At 34.9% G+C, this 24,639-nt stretch overlaps 2 pseudogenes; one reads left to right on the plus strand and one right to left on the minus strand.

The window, feature by feature from the left end:
• Positions 1-4,610: 4,610 nt before the first annotated feature.
• On the plus strand, positions 4,611-16,161 carry LOC114687766 (annotated as a pseudogene).
• A 3,379-nt stretch (positions 16,162-19,540) lies between these two features.
• LOC114687767 lies at positions 19,541-24,366 on the minus strand (annotated as a pseudogene).
• Between the last annotated feature and the right edge of the window lie 273 nt (positions 24,367-24,639).

Consider the following 24,639-nt stretch of genomic DNA (forward strand, 5'->3'; position numbering starts at 1 on the left):
CACACACACACACACACACACACACACACACACTTAATGTAAATTCTACATGCCAACACTGGTAGCATAATGCCTTGATGGTCACATTGCTGTTTATATTTTCTTCTTTGTGTATGTTTCTGAGTGTCATTGTCTTAAAGTTTAGTTTTCCTGTTGCAGGTCAGTTCTCCTTTCTCCTCTCATGTTAATGGACAATGGCCATGCAGTTCACAATGGAGAACAGACTGCTATCTCCTTCTTTTGTGACTTTAAAGTGTGTGTGTGTGTGTGTGTGTGTGTGTGTGTTTACAGAGTACATATCTTTATGTCTGAACAGAGTACATATCTTAAAGATTGTATCACTTTTAAACTGAGTTATTTGTGAAGATCGATGTCTGACTTGTGTACAGTGACTATTCAAATATCACCAATATGATTATCGTTCTTTTCTTATTTAAATCATATGATCAAAGGGCTGGAGGTATAGCTCAGTGACAGAGAGTTGAATGTATTCCCCTAAACTATAAAGATACAAATACAAAAATGATCAAATGACAAGTGTGTGCCTTAAAGAATAAATACTCCAAATAAACAATTTTCAAATGAAGCAAAATGTTATTATCGTTATTATTATTATTGATTGTGTTGAATATTTGACTTGTCTGCTATTTTAGTACATCACTGATCTTAGATAATTATGATATATCTTAGATAATTAGATGTATTTGGAACTAGATCATAATTTTTAAAATCAAGAACAAGTACACATAGATGCAGTGTGATTGTGATACTACTTCCCTCACTTTACATTGTATTTTTTGGTTAAATGTTCATATTTCAAGGGATATAACAAACTACCTATTTGTGAATATATATTAAAATATAAGTATATACATAAAAAAACAAAGTAACATTTTATTTTTTGCAAGCTTTTTGTAAATAATAGAGTTAATGAATTAAAAAAATTCAAAGCAATACCCAAACCACTCTTAAAATCTTCTACAAAAGAACTGTCATCTTCAGTTTAGAGTTTAGAGTGAACACTCAGACTATTTAGCTGACACATGTTCCAGAAGTGATTTATATGCTGTCTTAATCACTTTCCATTTAATTGGTATACAATGTAACCATCATGTGATGTATTTATATTGCTTCTTTTGTATAGAAGAAGAAGTTGTGACTATGAGAAGTTCCTACAGGTCACCTGCTAGGGAAAGGTTGAGTTCAGAGCCATCGTAACTATTATGCTTTTTAACTTCTGTTGGATCCTACAGGACTTTGGAGTTATATTTCCAATAAATGGTTCTAGATTTTCACTTGGAAAAAATTGTGTAAAACTTCCTGTATGGTGAATACACATTGACTTACTACATTTATAAAGCAACAATCACAACAAAACCCAAAGCAAAATTCCAAAGTGACAACACTAAAACCATACAAGAACTTCTGCAATACATTCTATAGAATAATTACATTTCAGTTCTGTAGCTGATATTGAAGCAAGTGTATATGCACTTTTCTGTATGAAGTTTAGAGTGAATAGAAAGTCCCAGCATAATTTTTCATCCCAGGAATTATGCATTTAAATTGTAATAATTGCCTTCAAAACATCTCCCTCCAAGTAAGTCACTCTCATATAAAAGCATTTGTGTATCAAAATTACATTTTCTATTTATATACCTATGTTTTTATATTTTTTTGAGCTGGAGTACTCACTATATAGTCCAATCTGGCTGAAAGCTCATGAACATCCTGCTTAATCAGCTTCACCTTCAGCCTTCTGAGTGCTAGGGTTACAGGCCCATACCTCCAGTCTCCAGTAATATAGGTCCTTTAATTTGAGAGTAAATGATACATAATATTTCTAGAAGGAGTCTCTTGCTGTGGCCACATATTTACAGGCTCTTCTCTAACAGTCCATTTGGAGGAAGGCAATGATAAGACAGTTAGTCAATGTGTGAGGGAGGTGAGTGATGTTAAAAACAGACCAAGGTCAAGCAAGAGGAGGACAGTAGCTGGTATGGAGTAGAAGCAAGGTGCAATGTCACACCAAGAAATGAGGGAGATCACTGAGAAAACGCAATGTGAGTCCAAAGGGTGAAGAAGTCATATCTATATCATGGGGAACACAGATCCAAACTGTGGGAAAAGTATTTGCATAGCCCTTAAGCCAGATTTATTGGGTAGAGAAGGAGGTGAAGATGGGGAGAGTTGGCGCATTGTGTAGTTCTCTCCAAACCTCAGGCCTATTTACACCTGTGTCAGAATCAAAGACATTGGACTTTCACCTTAAGATGGAGAGCATTAGAGAGTTTTCATTAATTGCATTTTTTTGTTTGTTTTTTGTTTTTTGAGACAGGGTTTCTCCATGTAGTTTTGGTGCCTGTCCTGGATCTCACTCTGTAGAACAGACTGGCATCGAACTCACAGAGATCCTTCAGGCTCTGCCTCCTGAGTGCTGGGATTAAAGGCTTGCACCACCATAGCCCAGCCATTAATTGCATTTTTGAAGGGTTCTTTCTGTATAGAATTTAGCAACAGTCTTTGAATAAAAGAATAACAGAAACAAAACAAATAAACCATTCTATCCCTTCTGTTTCAGGAAACTACACTCTAAGAGTAGATTGCACATCACTGATGCACAGTTTAGAGTAAAACCTAACAGAAGAGGTAAAGAGAAATACATACCATCTCAGGAACTCCGCAAACAGTACTTTCTTGGGGTACAATTATTATGTTTCACACTGATATTGTTTATAGCCAAATTTATTTTTGTATAACAATTATACACTTGCCTAAGAATTCACAGTTAACCAACTCTTTTTCCATGTACTACTTCCCATCTCCCTAAACTCTGCAAGGCAGCATTTAATCTGCATTCTGCTAACCATTCCAGGTTCGAAAATGAGGAAGCAGACCTTATGAAGTAGTCACTGAGTTGTTGGAACTGCAGTTTATTCCCTTTACTCTAGAAATGTTTTATGTGCCCTCGTATGGTAAAATCAGTTAACTCAGGATGTAGGGAGAACTAAATGTCTTCAGTGTAGCAGGAATCTTAAAAGTTCTTATTAATAAAAACAAACCCAGGGCCAGGTATTGGGGTGAACACTGAATGATCAGAGAAACAGAACAAGCCACAGCCACCTCACCTTGCCAGTTCCTCAGCTGATCATGTTTCCTCAGACTTGATACCTCTCAGCTGAACTGTGCTGCTCAAAAACCTAAAAGCTTAACCAGCCTAGTTCCTGGTTTTCATGCCTTATATACCTTTCTGCTTTCTGCCCTCACTTCCTGGGATTAAAGGCTCACTTCTTGGGATTAAAAGCATGAGTCACCATGCCTGGCTGTTTCCAGTGTGGCTTTAAACTCACAGAGATCCAGATGGATCTCTGCCTCCCAAGTGATAGGATTAAAGGCTTGTGCACCACTATTTTCTAACCTCTATATCTAGTGGCTGTTCTGTTCTCTGACCCCAGATAAGTTTATTAGGGTGCACAATATTTTGGGGAACACAAAACCACCACACTTCAGTAAAAATACAGAGTCATTTCTGGAAAAAAGACTAGGTGATGCCTTGTTAATACTATTTTATGTTTTGCCTTGAACTTCAATCTGTAGCATCATCAAGATTGTCTGACATTCCTCCTAGCCCTCTTTGCAGCAATAGATACTGAAGCTGATTGGGAGGCAGCACCAATACTTCTATGTGAAAGGGTCTCCAACATGGTGGTCATGGTCTTGCCCTTTGAAACTGTAAGCCCTAGTAACTGTAATAAACTCTTTCTTCTGAAGAAAAGAAAAAAAAAAAAAGGTCTTGACAAGTAGTCCAGATCTATCTCGACTTGAGTCCCATGTCTCCCTGTCTTATCTTCCAGAGTGTTGGAATTACTGGAGTGTACCATCATTCCAGCTACATGAAACACTTTTGAGACCAACCCAGAATGTACTGCAAAAACCAAACAGAACCCAGAAAACCTGATCATTTGATGTATTTACCGATTCAAATATATTTCTAAGAAAATCACAATTTCTTCACATAGGAATCACAAAACCACTAATCTTTGTATTCAAAACATGGGATTCAATCATGAAACATGATCTCTTCTAGAAGTAAAGAAATATTTTCATTAGAAATTTTTTATCTAGTTATTTAAAAGATCATCGTCATTTAAATGAAATTTTTTTCTGTTACTATGCAGCACATAAAATTTAAATGCCTCCAACCTAGTGTTTCTAAACAATCTTATTTCTTAGTACTTAAGGCAAATGATAAAGAATCTTGGCAGTTGACTTTGTTCAACTGAATTAGTGACCTCCTGCTACTGCTGCAGAAATACTGTTGGACCAGGGCTAAATATATGATGCTTGAAAGGTTTTGCTTGCTTTGTTTGGGGAGATTATTTTCAAAGATTTGTTTGCACTTGTGAGAGCAGACTTTACATCTGGCCTGGGCAGCACCACAGAGGTGACTCTGTTCATGCCAACACAGGTTATCAGGAACCACTAACATATGTAGGAGAAATGGCCCCAACCTTCATCTGCTATAAGGTGTAGAGGGTGTGGGTGAGATGCACTCCACCATCCCTCACCTCTTGCTGCCTGTGGCAGGTGGGAGAGCTAGCCCTAATGTCATGAGAGAGGGAGAGATAGCCTTGTTCCTCACTAGCTGCAGCACTTGGAGAAGTGACCTTGCACCTCCTCCAGGTAGCACAGCAGACCTGACCCTGCTGGAGGTGATGCAGGTGAGAGCAGAAAACTGATCCTGCACCCCCTCATCTGCCATGTGGTAGCATGGATAAAGAAAAGTGGTCCTTGCTCTCCCTCAACCATTACCATATCCAAGAGGACTCCCAGAAAGGGATAGTATCGCTCAATGGTGTAACAGATGCCAGAGACTTCAAACCAAACTGATGACTCATTCAAATGAACACTTAACAAGATGTAAGCTGTATATTAAAGTGTACTCACTGTGTAACATGGCAGCTTCTAAGCTCAGACCTTTTGTTTTGTTTTGTTTTGTTTGTTTTTGCTTTTCTTTTAATTTTTTTTTTAATTTTTGGAGAGAGGTTGCAAGCACAGAGTGCAGATATGAAGGAATGGGGAGATAAATGTGATTGGAATGCATGATGTGAAATCCACAAAGAATCATAAAAAATTTAAAAAATGTTTGTTTCACATACTGATAATTTTAATAGTATAGTATTCTTCCTTTACATGTATGTTTTTTAAAATAAAAAGTGGATTTACAAATGAGTGAAAAAATTTTCTTATTTTATTCCTATTTTATAGGTAACAATTCTAGTTATATTTTGAGTTTCTTTCCATGCTAGAGAAATGGTTTGTGTGCATATAATTATTTACAGATACATTTGTTGCAGTATATAGTACATTGACCTCTATATTTCTGTATAAATACTTTTAAATAATGTAGGTGTTTTATAATTTTTTGAACTGACCTTGTTGATAACTAATATACTTAACTAATATGAAATAAAGCATTGTATAAATTCTTCCACTGAACCTAAATAACTATGGAAACTCAGTTATGTTTAGCTTATTAAATGTTTTTATTACAACCTTATTATTCTAATTCTAAAATTCAATAATAGATCACATTTTACTCCATAAGGTATTCACCTATAAAGCCAGAAAATGAGTTGCAAGCACAGTGTTTAGCACAATTACAACAAGCAAGCAATTAAAAACCTAACTATTAATTATATTGTATTTGGTTAATTTATTTAATGACTTCATTATTTATCATGTAGGACTTTGGAAACCCTACTGTCAAGAAGCAATATTAACAGGAATATTCCTTTAGTAGCGTTACTCTATTAGGTTTTTTTTTTTAATGAGTAGGAGAAGTATATGATTTTGAACGTTTTCTTCAATCTTGGAAAACAGACCTATGATTTTTCCTTTCAGAAAATGACTTGGCAAAAAAGTGATGAATTCTTTTCAATGCACCCCGCATCTTCTCATTTGTACCTAAATATTCACAGACAATTTTCCTTCAGAAATTTCTTAGTATAATTCTTAAATCCCTATGCTGTTCATTAAACTCAAAGCCTCTAGCATACTAGGACTGCATTCTCACAGTGCACAACCCAGCATCCCTGTAATTTACAGCAACTTCAAATGTAGAGATCTCATCTCTTGTTTTGCTATAATGTAGTTTAACTCTTCAGTTTCTCATTAATAAATATGTAAGTTTAAGCATTGCATCTGTAAGTATTTTCTTCTTCTTCTTTTTTTTTTTTTGCATGTGAAGCTGCAAAGCCCAATGAAGTCTTTGAAAGCAAATCTTTTTATGACAGCTAGAGAGAAAAGAGTTCTCCACACAAGTTCATTGATAGGTCCAGGTACATCAACAACCCATCCATTCTATCCCTCAAGCATTAGAGGAAGTGAAGGATTGGGAAGCCAAGTAGAGATGTCTTATTGGTTGATTGTCCTGCCTTTGTAGTTATGGAATTTGAATTCACATTCCGGTTGGTACTCACACTGTTTTCTGCAGACTTGAATTTCCATATTTCCCCTTAAATTAGAGTCACAACACCTTTATTGGTGGAGTGGCCCTTTCATGGGTGTTGTATTTGCATTACAATCCATAGCAGTAACAAAATAACAGTTATAAATTAGAAAAGAAAATAATTTTATGGTTGAGTTCATCGTAACATGTGTCAAAGGGTCACAGCATTAGGAAGGTTGAGAACCACTGGCTTAAATGCATTCTGTTTAATTTATTTGGTGACTCAGTATTCAATTCCTCATTTAAGTTAGTGTGAATTATCTTTAACTCATCTTCTCTCATTTTCACTCAAAATTAATCCAAGTCATTCAAATCTGACTATATCTGGATTTTTGACTTTTATTATAGCTCAGATAATCAAATAAACAACAAATCACTGAACAAAATTGGCATAACAACAAAAATTTAGCTATTTTCTATTCTTTAATTGTTGTGATTAATTATTTTTTGTTTTAAGTTGTAAGTGGTTATATTTTATAAAATCTCAAGTAATATGAAAGTTTATAGCTAGTGATTTTTCATTCTCATGTTCAAACCACCCCTGATTTCTGTTCTGCAGTTGAAATTCTTTCATCCTTTAATTTTTTTCTGATCCTTACTTCAGTATTTTTATATACTACCTTACATGTATACTTTTTAATTTTCAGATTTATGTTAGTAAACAAAAATGTCATAGTTATTGTCTAGTTAGGACTATCATTCCTGTAATGAAATGCCATTGCCAAAGGAACTTGGGAAAGAAAGGGTTTATTCGGCTCAGAGTTATACATCATAGTTTATTATCAAAGGAAATCAGGGCAGGAACCTACAGCCAGCCAGAGGCCATAGAGGAATGCTGCTTATTGGCTCAGCCTGCTTTCTTAAAGCCCAAAGATAGCACTGCCTACAGCAGTTTGAGCCCTTCCTCTTCAATCACTAATTAATAAAATGCCCTACAGGCTTGTCTACAGCCTGAACTTATGAAGCCACTTTTCAACTCAGGTTCTCTATTCTCTGAAGACTCTAGCTTGTGTCAAATTGGCATAAAACTTGTCAGTGCAATTATTAAAATATGAGAGTTTACTAAAGAGAATTGCAAACAAGGATATACTCACAGGGGAAATAGATTGGACTCAAATCTGAATTCCAATTATTCTCCAATCCTAAAGCCTAAAGTAATATTCAGGCAGCAGTGAAAGATAGTAGGTCTTGTCTTTTGAACAAGTTATTTGTACCCAGTCAAGTTATGTAGGCTTATATGGGGGTTTTCATGAGAACAGATACATTTGACATATAAGAAACTAAAACAACTAAAATTCAGGTGTTTACCAAACATCCTAGGTAATGAATTTGCAGTCAGAATGAAACTCATTCATCATTAATAATGTCCCAGTCTCTGCCTCTTCAGCATAAAACCAAACAAAACATTCTTTATATCAATAACAAAGGAACATATTGAGAAAAGATCAGAAGACATTAGTCAGCAGTTCACTGTGTAAAGTCCTGAGTTTTCACATACGCAGTTTTACTTGTGCCTGTTTGAGCATCACTTCTCTCTAGTAAAACTCCAGGTCCATTACTGGGGTCCTCACTGCTGAATTCCTCCATTATTTAGCATGCTGCTTCTCAAACCTTTCTCTGTGGTATTCTCATGATAAATGATTTGGCATAGTCTCCTATATTCTACTCTCTGATGTTGATTTATTTGTCTCTAATAATTCCCCAATTCTCTTCTTAAATCATTTCTTTCTAATGCAGCACTGTGCAGTCTTTTCTTTGGACTCTCAACATATTTCCACACCTCGAATATTGCTGACAGTGCTCTTGAGTGTTTTCCAAAGAATATTTTCACTCTTTTGCTTTGCATGTGAACATGTGTTTTCATTTGTACATGTTGAGAGTAGTACTTAACTAACTTTTAAGTTACTAAGTTTACATGATCTCTGTCTCTAAGCACTCAAACAAATTTAATAATATTCACTGTAAATGCCATGTTATTGGTCTTGTGGTGAGCTATCTTACAAGAGATATATTTTGATTTTTTTTCCTCTAGAAAATAAACAAAGCCAGAAGCTATCCATTCTATCATAGTGTTTTTGAAGCATATAAGATAGCAGAAAAATTTAATATCCAACATTTAAATATCATTTCATTGTGTCCCAGGTTCAAGGAGGGGTGGTGTTTGAACTGGCCAGTTCTATGTTTCCCTTTTCTGTCAAGATTATGTTGTAGCTCTTAAAAAGCATTATGAAAATATCTACAATATTTCAGTGAACATCCATAATAGATGAAGGCATACATGGTATCATTTGCTGTGTTGCAATTTATCTTTCAAAATCACTCTTGTGTTTCTAATGATTTATTTCACATTTGTAGATGTAACCAACTGTCTTATTAAATAAGAAACACAGAACCAATGTAAAATAGAAAGCCAAGAGATCAGAACTCAGAGCTAAAATCTCACCCTTCCTCCTGCAGTGGTCCTAGCTTCCTGAAAGAGAGCTATTTCCTCGTGTGTAAGTCGTTTCACAGTCATTCTGCCTTCTCATTGGTTGTAAAGCTAAACACGTGACTGCCTCGTCACTGTCTGTATGTACAGCCCCCCAAGTCTTAAAGGCATATGTCTCCAATGCTGGCTGTATCCTGAACACAGAGATCTATGGGTTAAAGCATGTGCACACCGCACACTCTGTCTATGCTCTAATAGCTCTGACCCCCGGGCAACTTTATTTATTAACATACAATTAAAATCACATTTCAGTACAATTAGAATACCACCACACATTGTTATTTTTATTATACCAAGTCAGATATTCTTTTTGTCCTAAGGTATGCTTTTAATTACCTAGGTGCTCCAGAATATATAATACCTCATAATATTTAAAAAAAATCTTTTCCTATGCTTTTCTCACATCTTTAACTGTACAGAAAGTATTGGAAACTATGGGGGTTTGTTTCTTTTATTGAAATAAGATATTCATACCTTGCATTGGATGAGGTTCCTAAGTGCTGAGAGTGCAGGCATTGTCAACTTATCTGCTTTAGAAATTGTGTTCTTACTGGGCAGTGGAGGCACATGCCTTTGATCCCAGCACTCAGGAGGCAGAGGAAGGGTGAGCTCTGAGTTCTAGACCCGCTTGGTTTACAGAGTGAGTTCCAGAACAGCCAGGGCTACACAGAGATATCCTGTCTTGCAAAACCAAAAAAGGAAAAAAGAAAAAAATGTTCTTAAAGCTTTTGATAATTTAAATTTCCATTCAGATTTATCATTTTCTGCAGTAAATAATTTTACAGAGATTGCATCTAAGTTTAACAAGAGACTTCAAAACCTAGACAAAAGCAAATATGTCATACACACACACACATATGTGTGTGTGTGTATGTATATATATACACATTATATAATTAAAGTAATACTAGTTTACATTTTTTAGCTTAATATATTTGTAAATTCTTTTATGTTTTTTTTTTGCCTTCACTCTAATGCATCTATTTCAGAGTTATGTATCACTCAGAGATTTTGTTTCTGACATGAATTGGAAGTGGATCTCCCTGCTTCTCTGCTACCAGCCTACGAGGTTCAATATGCCTACTTTAGAATTGACTCAAACAGATTTTGATTTCATTTTTTCCACTCTGTGCATCATATTCCAACTGGATTGCTTTGATATTAGAGAAAACTTCTTTATACCTGCATTTGTAGTCATTATATCTACACACAGACCATTTTTCTATCTCCAGTAAAAAAAAAATCAGTTGATCAAGAGTAGTAAATATTGTGAGGTTATTATAGAAATGCTGAACAAATTGGATTATTTTTTTTAATGAAAGAAAGATTAATTTTGGATCATGGTGTGTGGAGTTTGGACCCCATCCTCGTGGGGAAGGCATGGCATATGAAATAGAGCAAAGGGTCACATTGTATCCACAGTCAGGAAGCAGAGAGATATGAATGCTGCTGCTTAGCTCTGTGTCTACTTTTTATGTACAAGATTCCAGCCCTGGATTGGTGCCAACTACATTTACAGTGGATCTTCTCATCCCCATTAACTCACTTTAGAAACGTCCTCACAGATATTCCCAGAGGTTTGTCTCTAGATCCTGCCAAGGTGATGATATTAGCCATCAGGAGAGTGAGGAACAGGGAAAGGCCTGATGTCTCTGTGTCTTCCACATCCGAGGCTGTGAAATTGGGAATTTGGAAAGAGGAACAAATTTTGGAGGAAGATAAGTTCTAAACAAAGCAAAAGAAAACAAACAAACAAACAAACCTTTATTCTTGTGAGATGGCCCCATGGGTAAAGACTCCACGCCAGACAACCTGGGTTTGATCCTCAGTACCTTCACAAAGGAAGCAGAGGGCCCTTCTCACAAGTTACCTTTAGACCTCTGTACCATTCCTGTGACTGTTACTTCTGAAGAAACAAATGCTATGAATTAAAAAAAAACAAAAACAATCTCCCTCCCTCTCTCCTCTCTATTCCCATGGGGTGTGCACTGCCCCTCTTCTCTTACTCCTTTCTCTTTCCTCCATTCCCTCTCCCCTCCCCTCAAAATAAAGGTCAATGAGGAAAAAAAACTCCACAAAAATAAACAAAAAAAAATGGAAACAAAACAAAAAACAAACCCAAAACCCTTATTTCATGATGATTATGAAGTTAATAGGAAGTTGCAAGGAAGTGTATAGAGAAGACCCCTGAAAACTTCCTCCAGCTTCCTGCACTATGCTTTCAAGATACAAAAAGCAGGAAAATAACACTGCTGTGACCCACAGAGCTTAAGCTAAGCTCATAGCTGTACATGTTCTCCTGTGTGTGTGTGTGTGTGTGTGTGTGTGTGTGTGTGTGTGTGTGTGTGGTCGGGATAGTGGTTTCCAAGTTCACATGATGCAATTTCATACAGATTAATTATATTTTTTATTTCCCCACTCCCAAATTAATTCTTTTTAAAACAAAAAACATAGGCAGAATTTGATCAATGTTAAAATGTTGACATTGTTTCCTTGTAAAACTGTGAACTTTGGAAAATTGATCCTTAGTTTATTAAGTAGAGATATAATCATGTATAACATGTAGGATTGCTCTAAATTTAAAAATTAGCTATAAAAGTATTCATGAGAGTTAGGGATTATTACCTGTCATTATTATTAAAAGCAATACAAGGGAAGATCTAGATAAACTAATGGATAAAACAACTATTTATTAAAATAATATTCACTAATTAATCATGACATAATTAGAATACTCAGTTCATTTATTCATCATTGAGCTATTTGAAGATTGATAGGTTTCTAATTGCTTTGATCCAATATTATTTAGAATTACAATCTCCCTTTTATTTACAATTACAACATCCCACCTCAACCTATTGGAACTTTGAACTCTGTGTGTTTGCTACATGGAATTTGGGTATTGATAAAAAGATAAAGTACAGATAATATATTTAACAAATTTATCTTTATTAATAAGAATATTATATCATGTCATTTGTTCAATAGTTGTGATTTGCGTAAACTTAATAGATATTAATATGATTTTCACATTTTAAAGTTTATGTTAACCCTATGAGTAGATAGTTAGGATCTCTAAGGTGAAAATCAATCTTGACAGTAATTACAAGCCCAGGATTATTAATTCTCATTTCTGTATGTATTAAAGTTGGTATCATGTTTTCTCACCAGCATTTTACTATTTCATAGTTCATATTTTAGTTGAATAATATATGATTTATGAAATATGATGATAATGCATGATGATATTCTTTTTTAATTTTTAGTTTTGAGATAGTATTACATTTACTTCATTTCTACCATCACTTTCCTTACTACAAAGCTTCTATACCCCTCCTTGCTCTTCTTGAGATTCATGACCTTAGTTTTCACTAATTGTTGTTACAGATTTCTAAAAACAAAAGGATCACCTGTTCAGTCTGTATAATGATACTGACATTCTTAATTTGAGTGTTACAGTGATTTGAAATTCACCAGTGATGTTTTATTTGCTGTGAAATTGTAGTTTGCCAGGCAATGTTTATATCTTCATGAAGGTATAATTCTATTATTTTCCATTTTACCTTATATAACTGAGAGTTATGAATGACCAGCATTTAATGTATCTGGAACGTGCATTCATTGATCCTTTAGGTTTACCAGGCAGGCCTTTCTAGAGGTGAGGGAACAAATGATTCTATACTCTAATATCATTTTACAAAATTTTGCAAAGTATCATAGTATATTTATTATTCAAAATGTTTTTAGTGAGGCAACTCCACTGTACATAGTATGAGCCTGTACAAAAATCACTTCTTTCAATTGTATCATGTTCCTTGTCCTTCATCTCAGTCTCATCACTGCTCTAAGTACCATGTCTGCTTGTCTCTCTCTCACTGACTTCCTTCATTTTTCCAGTGGCCCTTCTGTATTTTCATATGTCTTTATGGGAGGTTAGGACCATTAATTAGAGAAAATATTACTTGTCTTTTTGTGTATATCTTATTTTGTTTAAAACAATGATCTCTAGTTGTGTCAATTTTCTATCAAACAGAATAGTTCCATTTCTCTTGGTGGCTATATAACATTCCATTGTACCACTGTCACACTTTCTCCTCTATTACTCTTCTGACAGCTATGTAGGCTGGTACCATGATGCTTCTGTAATGAATAGGGCTACAATAAGCACAGGTATACATTTATCTCTGCCATGAGTAGAGAGTCCTTCAGGCATACACCCAGAAGTGAAGTAGTTGAGTCATATGGTAGTGCTATTTGTAGTTTTCTTTAGTATCTTCATATTTATCTCTATAGTAATTGGGCTGAGTGCACTCTAAACATTGCTGTTTAAGTGTCTGCCTCTCCCTACATCCTCACCAGCTTTTGTCCTTGTTTGTTATTTATTGGGGAGAGATAGAATCTCAAGTTGGTTTTAATTTAAATCTATCTGATAATTAGTATGTTGAACAGTTTCTTAAATCTTAATTGGATATTTGTGCTTCATTCTTTGAGAACGGTGTGTTTATTTCATTTGCCCATTTATTGACTGGGTAGGTTGGGGTTTGGGTGTTTAATATGTGTGTTCTTTATATATTCTAGATATCAATCTACTGTCAGATATTTAACTACCAAAAATTTCTCCAGATTCATTGGCATTTTCTACACTTGGCTATCTTCTTTGCTGCAAAGGACCATCAATACTTCACTAAGTCTCACTTGTCAATTCTTAGAATTATTTATTAGCAATTGGAGATCATTTCCAAAGTCCTTGTCTATACCTAAATCTATAGTTTGAAAGGTTTCCCTGATATTTTTCTATAGCATTATCAGAGTTTCAGGTCTTAGATTTTGGTCTTTGATCTGTTATGAAATGATTGTTGTACAGAGTGAGGGACACAGATGCAATTTTATTTTTTATCCAGTTTACCCAGCACCATTTATTGTAAGATGAGTTGTTAAATGGTCTTATTAATAAAAAAAAACAGTGCCAGATATTGGGGTTAAAACTGAGAGATTAGAGGAAGAGGACAAACCACAGCCAACCTCACCTTAGCAGCCCTCAGCCTCCAAAAAGACCTAATCCCTGTATATCCATGCCTATATGCCTTCTTGTTCTGCCATCTCAGTTCCTCTCTCTACGCAGCTACATCACTTCCTCTTCCTGCCCAGGTCTGTCAATTCCTGTCTGTACAGACCTCCAGACATTTATGGTTAATGGTTTTGGAATTTAAGATGTGTGCCACAATGCCTGGTTCTGTTCCTAGTGTGGCCTTGAACTCACAGAGATTTGGATGAATCTCTGCCTCCCTAATGCTAGTATTAAAGGCTTGTACTACCATTGCCTGACTTCTGTGTTTAATAATGGCTGGCTGTTTCCTCCAATCCTCAGATAAGCTTTAATAGGGTGCTCAATATATTGGGGAACAAAATATATCACCACAATTTATTGAAGAAGCTCTTTTCTCAATGAATATTTTTGACATTTTTATAAATGGAAGGGTTTATTTCTGTGTTATCTCTTCCATTCCATTTATTTACATGTTGTTTTATGTCATATGCTTTTTTGGTACTGAGGATCTGAAGTATGGCTTGAAATTAAGTTTTTTTCTCAGAATCATTTTGAATTGTTAGAGACTGTGATGGTAGATCTTATAGTTAATTTGATGAGGTTTAGAATCATCTAAGAGACAAATCTCTCAGTGTAAGGTTGTTTTCAGAAATGTTTAACCAATTTGGGAGTACACATACTTAGTGTAGGTGGCACTATGACATGACCCAGGGTCTGGATGGAATGAATGGGGACTGTAACTGGATCACCAGCGTTCTTCTCTCTGCTGCCTGAGTGTGGATTCAATATGCTCAATTGCCCCACACTTCTACTGCCATATCTCCTCCATCAGTAAACTGTATCCTTAAATTGTTAGACAAAATATATCCTTCCTTATGTTGATTTTGGAATGTATTTTGTCACAACAAGGAGAAAGTGAGTAATACAGGAAACTTGTGTTGAGAGAGTATCATTGTCATGATAATCTCATTGAAGCACATGGAAGTCCTTTGTGGGTGGACTGTGGGAGAGTTTGCACATGAAGTCCTAAAATATAGTAAGAAGTTAGCCATATGGTATGAGTTAGGAAGACTACAATGTTGAAATAAATGTAGAGACTCCAGTTTCCGTGGAGTACAGGGTCTACTAGAACCTGGGCCAGGAGACTTTGTGTTTAATTCTAATAAAGAATATAAAGGATCTGGCTTCACTCTGCTATGCTCCAAGAACTGGAATGAGGATGAATTAAAAAGATTATGGACTAAGTTGTTTGGTGTAAGACTTTATTATCAAACTCACGTTCTTCCAGAGGCAGTGCTGAAGTCCTTTGACCCCCTCAATAATAGTTACCTACCTAGGCCAAACATAAGACTAAAAACTGATCCATAAGTATTTGTCCTGCTTTAAGCTAACCCTTGTAAAGGGATGGTCCTTTTCAAGGACCATCTCATCCAAATACTGAAAATATTGACAGCAGTATTCAGTAGGATGACTATAAGCATGACTTCAGTGATCACAAGAGAGCTATGTCTCAGCAGGGAATATAATGTAAACATCATCACTTACTGGCAATGTACATGGAGACTAATTATTTTATGACTTTTCTTGTCTGACCACTTTTTTTCTCTGAGGACACTAATATCAATTATATGGTTTGTTTTTAGTATTTATAAAAAAGTTGCAAATCACCTTTTTATATACTAAGCAAATTTCATATTAGCTTTCCTTCCTGTTATTTTTATAGTTCTGAACCACTTTGAGTCATCCATTAAAAGTAAAAATTTTGTGTACTAATGTGCCTTGATATTATTGTATTTTAAATTCAGGTAACAAGTGAATTATTCAAGTCATAAAGCAGAAGTGTCCAGTTCTAGCATAGTGCCCCTTCATCCTCTTGTATATTTTTTTCTGTAACCAATTGACGAAAAAATCTGTTTTATCAACAGGCATATCATCTACACTATAAGCAGCCACAACAAGTATGCAGGAGAGTCATTCCCAGGGATTTATGATGCTCTTTTTGATATTGATAGCAAAGTGGACCCTTCCAAGGCCTAGAGAGAAGACAAAAGACAGATTTCTATTTCAGTCTTCACAGTGCAAGCTGCAGCAGAGACTTTGAGAGAAGTAGCCTAAGGGTACTTCAGAGAATCCACTTTGAGTAGGGATGATATTATTGGGAGGACCTATACAGCAAAGTAAATGTTTGAGATTATGTGTAATATCTGTATGTATGTGTACATACACATATATTCCTTTTACTCTTCCTCATGGATCAATAAAAAGAAAAGTGGATAAAAAATATAAATTTTCTTTATTAAATTAAAAAAAAAAAAAAAGAAAATTCTCTTATAATTACAAAATGTATTTCTGAAATTTTAAGTTCAATTAAGTATTAAAACTAAGTTGAACAGTGGAATAGAGCAAAACATACAGACATAACATTTAATTCTTATTTTTACCATGAACATATATAAGATAATTATACAAAAATTAACAATAAGTCAAACATCTAGAACAAAAAAAATCATAAAAAAAACAAACCTGTAACATAAATTCAAATCAAAAAAAAAAAAAAAAAAAATTTTCCTCTAGCTTCTATGAACAGAGCAACCTGTTTTCTTTTAATGTTATTAATATTTCAGTTTATGGAACTCAGCCTGGGCATTCTCAGTGGACCACCAAAACTAGCTTATATCACTTATACTTATGGTGCAGCTTTTTTTTTTTTTTTTTTTTTTTTTTTTATAAATCTATCCTTACATGCTGTCACCAAAACTGCTTGTCTGGCGGGCTGAGGTGCTAGCCTTCCAGAACTCCCTCCGCCCACCCCCCCACCACTCCTGGACTGCATCAGTTTTTTTTATGACTATCTACAGCATGATACTTTTTTTTTTTTTTTTGATTTTAAGTTCAATTAAGAAAAACTAAGAACAGAATATAAAAAAAAAATATCAGATAATATCAAATCTATACAGCATCTAACCTTATCATCAAGAAATCTTATGAACTAAGGAAGATGTTTATTTATTATAAAACTAAAAAAAATTGAACATTAACAACATGATCATTTATCTATTACACTAGCAAATTACAGTCAATAAAAATTAATTAAACATGTAAATCATATTATTAATGTACTCAGTAACTGTATCAAGAAAGGACTTTAAATACTTCTCAACAATTGTATCTTTTTTGTCAAAAATAGTCAGTCTTGAATTTTATGTTTATCATTTCATTACTTTATTTATTCATTCATTAGTTAATCATTTATTTATTTTTACAAAATTTACCATAAATGGCTGTATTATATATATATATATATTTATAAATTACACTTTTGTATTTTGCAGTTCATATCTCTTGTATTTGCCTTTGAGTTATCCTTGTAGTTCATCAGATACCCTTGTGAAGTCACACTTCCTTTAATAAATGTCACATTTAAAGTAAGGGTTGAACAAAGAAAGAAATCACATTGTTTTTTGAACAAGCAGAGACAAAAAAGAATGGAAAGTTACATCAGCATTGATACTTTGAATCATTCCCATCAGATAAGTAAAGAGAATTTTAGATATGTATAGAAATTATAAGGAATGGTCTCTATACTGACAAGATCTATCTTGCCAGCTCTTCCTCATCTTCTTACCCATCGAACTTCATGCATGCTTTCTCTCTCAAAAATAAAAATGAAAACCCAAACCAGAAATCAAAGCAAACAAAAAAACTGATAGGACAAAAATGTCAAATCATGTAAGTATGCAAAAATCTGCACATGTTCAATGTAAACAAATCCCAGAATGGAAAAGGGAAAGTGGATACAAAGTTCTGTCTCTAACCAAGGAACTATTTGAATTGATATCAGCTAGGAATGAGAAAATCAGTTTTCTCCAATGGAGTGTAACTGGGTATATCAACCACATGCTAGTGCAGGCTCCAGGCCCAGTAGTAGTTGGCCAAAACAAACAGACTCCATGTTTTGTGTTTTTTTTTTTTGATTTTCCCATTCAAGGAAGTTCTAAAAGGGAAGATCATATCAAAGGTGCCTGTCAAAGCAAACAAAACAAAACCAAACCTGGAGAGCTATCATACTAACAGTACACCTTAAAGGTCTAGAACAAACAGAAGCAGTCACACACAAAAGGAGTAGATGAAACAAAATAATCAAACTTGAGGTTGAAATCAATTAATTTAAAATGAAATAAAGTAATATGAAGAATTAGTGACACAAGAGTTATTTTTGAGAAAGTTAATGATTGATGGGCACTCATCTAAATTTACAAAAAAGGCAGAGAGAGAATATCCAAATTAGCAAAATTAGAATTGAAAAGGGAGACATAATAATAAACACTGATGAAATCTAGAGAATTATAAGGACATGCTTTAAAAACCAGCAAAATGAAAAATCTAAAAGAAACTTACCAAAGTGAGATCAATATCAGATAAGCAGTTTAAACATACCAATTAAAACAAATCTCTAGTGAAATAGAATCAGACAAGAAAATAGCATTAAAAAAAAAGTAAGAAAAATTATCCTAGGGTCAGATGGTTTTAGTGCAAAATTCTGCAAGAGTTTCAAAGAGGTAATGACAATATTCACCATTTTATGTCATAAAATAGAAAAAGAAGGATCATTTCTATTTTTTTCAACAAAGACACATTTACCCTGACACCAAAACCACATAGATTCAACAAAGAAATAAAATTAGAAACCAATTTTCCTTGTGAACATAGATGTAAGAATTCCCAATAAAATGCTTACAAACCAAATCTAATAACATATCTGAAAGATTGTCCACCATGGTCCAATTGGCTTCATCCCTCAGATACAGAGATGATTCAACATGTGTAAATTAATAAATATAACCTTAAATATAACCTATCATATAAAAAGACTTTAATATAAAAGCAACGTGATCATCTCATTAAGTGCAGAAAATGCCTTTGAAAGAATCTAGCTCTCCATCATGGTGAAATCCTGGAGAGATTAGTGATACAAAGGACATACCTTAACATACTCAAGGCACTTTATAACAAGTCCATAGCCAACAACAAATTAAATGAAGTGAAATTTAATGCAAATTTGCTCTAAATCATGAACAAGACAAGGTCATCCACTTTCTCTATACCTATTTAGCGTAGTGCTTGAAGCCTTAGCTAGATCAGTAGGACTACCAAAGGAGATCAAGTGTGTATGAATTGGAAAGGAAGAAGTCAAAGTATTACTTTGCAAATGATATGATAGTATACATAAATGATGCTAAGTATTCTACTGGAAAACTCCTATAACTGGTAAACACTTTGGCAAAGTAGCTGGCTACAAAATTAACTCACAAAAATCAGTTGTTTTCCCCTACAACCAGTAAACAGACCGAGAAAGAAACCAAGCAAACAATATCTTCCACAGTAGCCTCAAGTAATGTATACTAGGGTAACTCTAAACAAGCAAGTGAAAGAGTTATGTGGTGTTTTGAATAAGAATGGCCCCCATAGGCTAATGTATTTGAATGTTTAGTCATCAGGGTGTGACATTAGGAGCTTTGGCCATGTTGGAGAAAGTGTGCCCCTGGGGATAGGCAATGAAGTTTTCAAAGCCCAAACCAGGCTCATGTTTCTCTCTTCCTGCTGTCTATAGATCTGAATGTAGTATTCTCACTTAGTTGTCTGGAATTATGTCTTCCTCCATGCTTCCAAGCTATCACCATGATGATAATAAACTAAGTCTCTGAAACTGTAAGCAATCCTCAGTTAAATGCTTCCTTTTATAAGATTTTCCATGGACATAATGTCTCTTCACAGCAAGAGAGTATTGACTAAGACAACTTGTATGAAAAAATTTTAAGACATTGATGAAAGAAAGAAAGTAATGAAGATATCAAAAGATAGAAAGATCTCAAATGCTCACTGAGTGGTAGGTTTAACAGTAAAATGGATCTCCTAAGAAAAGCAATCTACAGACTATAAAAGACTATACTGCAATAAAAGTCCAACATAATTTTTCACAGATCTTGAAAGAACAATTTATAGCTTAATATGGAAACACACACACACAAAAAAAACAAAAACAACAATAACAGGATAGCTAAAATTAACCATGAATAATAAAAGAACTGCTAGAGGTATCACCATTGAAGACCTCAAAGTGTACTACAGAGGTACTGTTAAAAAATAAAAGTATCAGAATAAAACAGACACATTGATCAATGAAATCAAATTGAAAATCCAGGAAAAAATCCACATATCTATTGATATCTGGTTTTGATTAAGAAAGAAAAATAGACTCTGGAAAAATGACAGCATCTTTGAATAATTGTGCTAATCCTATAGCTTGATGATCAAAATAGATCCTTATCTCCCTGAACAAAAATCAACTACAAATTGATCAAAGACATCTACATAAAATTGGATTAACTGATCCTGATAGAAAAGAAAGTGGATAATCTTGAACTCATTGATATGAGAAAAGCCTTTCTTTACAGAACACAATTATCACAGGATCTAAGATCAACAATTAACAATTGGGACCTCATGAAACTGAGAAGCTTCTGCATTGTGGAGGTCTTATTTGCATTCTACATAATGGAAAAAGATTTTTAACAACTCCACATACAATAGAAGTCTAATATTCAAAATATATAAAGAACTAAATGATCAATAAAACAAATAACCCAGGTAAAAGGTGAGGTATATTTCCAAACAGAGAACTCTCAAAAGAGGAAACTTAAATAGCTGAGAAACATTTTGAGACATGTCCAACATACTTAGTCATCAAGGAAACACAAATCAAATCTATTGCTGTTGTGAATGAAGGTGTATAGCCATTCTGAAAATCAGTGTGGCAGTTCTCAGGAAGATGGGGATAAATCTACCCCAAGGTCCACCAGTACCATTCTTGGACATACACTGAAATGTTGCTCCATCCTACCATAGAGACACTTGGTCAACCATACTCATTGCTGCTTTATTCATAATTGTCAGACATTTGAAACAACCTGGATATCCCTCAGTTCAAGAATGGATAAAGAAAATGAGGTACATTTACACAATGGGATATTAGTCAGCCATTAAAAATGACTCCAAACAATGGTAGTAGGGGAGTTTCTAACTCTTTTGCCAGCTCATGGGACATTTTCTTCCTACTGAGTTAACTCATCCAGTCATGATATGACGGTATATGCCTAGCCTTCTTGCATCTTGTTATGCCTACTCTGGTTGATATTACTGCTAGACCTGCTATTTTCTAAATGAAATTGGAGGAATAGTTGATCTCAGGGAGAAAAGAAGTGGAGGAAGAAGGGAGAAGAGGCTATGGTTGAGATGTATTGTATGAAAAAATAATAAGTAAATAAGATAAAGTGAAATATGAAACACCATAGGTAACTAAATGCGACTAAAAAAAGTATCCTGAGTGAGGTAACCATGACCCAGAAATACTAATAGGGTATGTATTCACTTATATGTGAATATTAGCCTTTATTTCAATGACAACCAAAGAACCACAGAAGTTAGGTATAGAGTAAGGGAGTAGGCTGGGAGAGATCTCATTTGAATAGTGAAATACAATAGTTATGGAAGAAAGGGTCAATGGAATAAGGAAATTAAATGGGGTGGGGGAGAGAAAAGGGGAATGATGGAGAATTATTGGGAAACACAACTAAAAATAACAGTCTTTGGAACAATATTATAGAAATTTTATACAGTAGAAGAGTCTCAAAATAAATACACACATGAAGGAAGTCACCAAATAATGAAGAGACAGAGTCTGAATTGGCCATATATTTTCATTAAATGAAGCTCCCAGTGTCTGTATTGGGTTATGTGACACTGAATTGTTCCGCACAGGGGTCCCATTGGAATCCCCAACACAACCCAGGCCATAACCAAGTCTATGGATTGCTGTGCAAAACCTTACAGGAGACATCATTGCTTAAGACAAACCTGCACATTTTCACTGAACATGAAGAATTGAATCAGATTCCCTCAGAGTGTCTTAACTCATATATTCTAGTTTATTTGTTACAAGGAGGTACTTTCCATGCTACCAAAGCAAAAATGTAAACAACAATCCCCCCATGAACATTATGATCTACAATGGTATCCTCCCTGCATGCTGGTGCAATGGTTACACATAGTTTATGGGAGTAAATAAAAAATGTCTGATATGTTTTAATGTCCATGCTGCAAGTTGGAATTAATACCCACCACTGACTGGATGACCAAGGACCTGAGACTAGATATCCCCAAGATCTAGGATAAAATAAAATGCTACTGTTCTAAAAAATAAATTAAATTAAAAAACCTTAGCCAAAAAACAATGCCTAATGCAAATGCCCTATACTCATAGATCCTTGCCTTGCTCAGCCATCATTAGAGAAGCTTCCTCCTGTAGCAGATGGGGACAAATACAGAGACCTACAACCAAAAATTATGCAGAGTGAGATATCTTGGATCAGTCAGCCTTAATAAGATGTCTCCATCAAATGCTTCCCCTCTAGGCTCAGGGAGCCCTTTGCTAGAGAAAGCAGAAACAGTATAAGAGCCAGAGTTGATGGAAGTCACAAAGTAAACAATATCCTCCAATTCAACATGATTTATGCAGTGTGATTTCATAGAAACTGAGGAAGTATTCAAGGGGCCTACATGGGTCTCACCAGATGGGGTCCAAAAAATAAAGAGCTGAAATGAGAATTAAGACCTGCCCTGACACCTAACCCAGGAAAAGTCTCTAATTGATAACTGCTTTCAAGGAAAATTTTGGTTTCCTCCAAGAGAGTTTCACTGGATAGTCAAACTACTCTTAAGGGTAGGCTACACACCAAGCATTAGATGGCTAACAGAAAAAAACTCAAGGGCATCATTTGAGGTTCCTTGACTCATAATTTCTTTTCATGGTATTTTGTTTGTTTGTTTACTTTTTTTTACAATCTTATTGATTTTAATTTTCATTTTATATACATTATATATATATATATATATATGTTTTGACCTACAAATCTTTTGCATATATAAAATTGCTAACAACTTGGTGTTTTAATGGGCTTCTTCAGTATTTGAATGAGTGGGACTCTCCATCTACATGTTTTATCTGCCTTTACCTGGGCTTCTTTCCCATCTGTTTATTTCGTGTTATTCTAATGCACTAGTTCTTGTCTTATCTTGTTATACTTTATTATGTTATTAACCCTCTGAAGGCTGTTTGCTTTCTAATGAGAGATAGAAAGGTGGTGGATCCAGATGGGAGGACAGATGAAGAAGAACAAGGAAAAGCAGAAGGAGGGGTAACTATAATCAGAATGGATTATGTAAAAAAAAAAAACTATAATAAAATGCCCAAAAAAAACCTCTTTGGGGAGTGTGTGTGCTTGTATGTTTTCCTCTACAAACCCCTGACCAATACAATTTCTTTTTATATTCAACTCAGGAAAAAAAATCTTAATGTTACTTTCCTCACTGCCTCCTTTATCTGTTTGTTTCTAAGACTATAGATGATAGGATTCAAGAATGGCGGGAAAACAGTATAAAACACAGAAAGAGTAATCTGCTGCACTAACTCTGAAGTTACTGGAATTCTTAGGTACACATAGGCACCTGAAGTAAAAAACACAGACACTACAATAATGTGAGGGACACAGGTGGAAAATGCCTTCCCTCGCTCCCCTTTGACAGGAACCCTCAATACAGTGGATAATATGTGAACATATGATATGGAGATGAAGGTCAAGCAGCTACCAGTAACCACAATGAGTGTCAGAAGAATTAAGAGCTTGTTGTTAAAGGTATCTGAGCAAGAAAGCCTCAGCAAAGGGGGGATATCACAGAAGATTTGGGGAACCATGTTGGAGTGACAAAAAGATAGCTGGAAGGTTTTGATAGTGTTCACAACCGCAATGATAAGAGAGGTAAGTAGGGAAGCCAATGTCATCTGAACACAGAATTGGTGGTTCATGATCACAGGATAAAGGAGAGGTTTACAGATGGCCACATAGCGGTCCTGAGCCATGACAGTAAGAAACAGAACCTCTACGCATGCACAGAAGAAGACCAAAAAGACCTGTGCTGCACACCCAGCCACAGAAATACTCCTGTGGCCAGTGAGAGAGTTGACACAGGCATTGGGGACCGTGACAGAAACATAGCACATGTCTAAGATGGACAAATTCTGAGGAAGAAGTACATGGGTGTGTTCAGGGTCTGGTCAACTGTGGTAGCAATGACAATGGTCAGGTTTCCTAATAGGCTGCCCAGGTACAACAGCAGGAACAGCACACTGAGTAGGACCCTGAGCTCCCAAGTCTCCGCAAAGATCTCTAGGAGGAACTCAGTTACCAGGTTGGAATTGGCCATTCTCTCAAAGTACAAGTTTATCTGAAAAAGAAAAGCAGAGACAGAGAATAACCTAAAATAATTACTAGCATTTTTCTTAATGCTCTTTATTTCATTTTATTCTAAAATTGGCCATTTTGTGTGAAAAATCAAATATATGTTTCTTTGGTTTATGTACATATCTTTTCTCATCATGCTTAGTTGTTAATACACAGATATGTGTCGGTCTTTCTGATTGTATGGTATGATGATAAATGCTTAGTGTTAATTTTCATAATAATAACTGTTGCATTA

The sequence above is a fragment of the Peromyscus leucopus genome, unplaced genomic scaffold (genome assembly GCF_004664715.2).
Source record: "Peromyscus leucopus breed LL Stock unplaced genomic scaffold, UCI_PerLeu_2.1 scaffold_1275, whole genome shotgun sequence".
In the NCBI taxonomy this organism is placed as follows: domain Eukaryota; kingdom Metazoa; phylum Chordata; class Mammalia; order Rodentia; family Cricetidae; genus Peromyscus; species Peromyscus leucopus.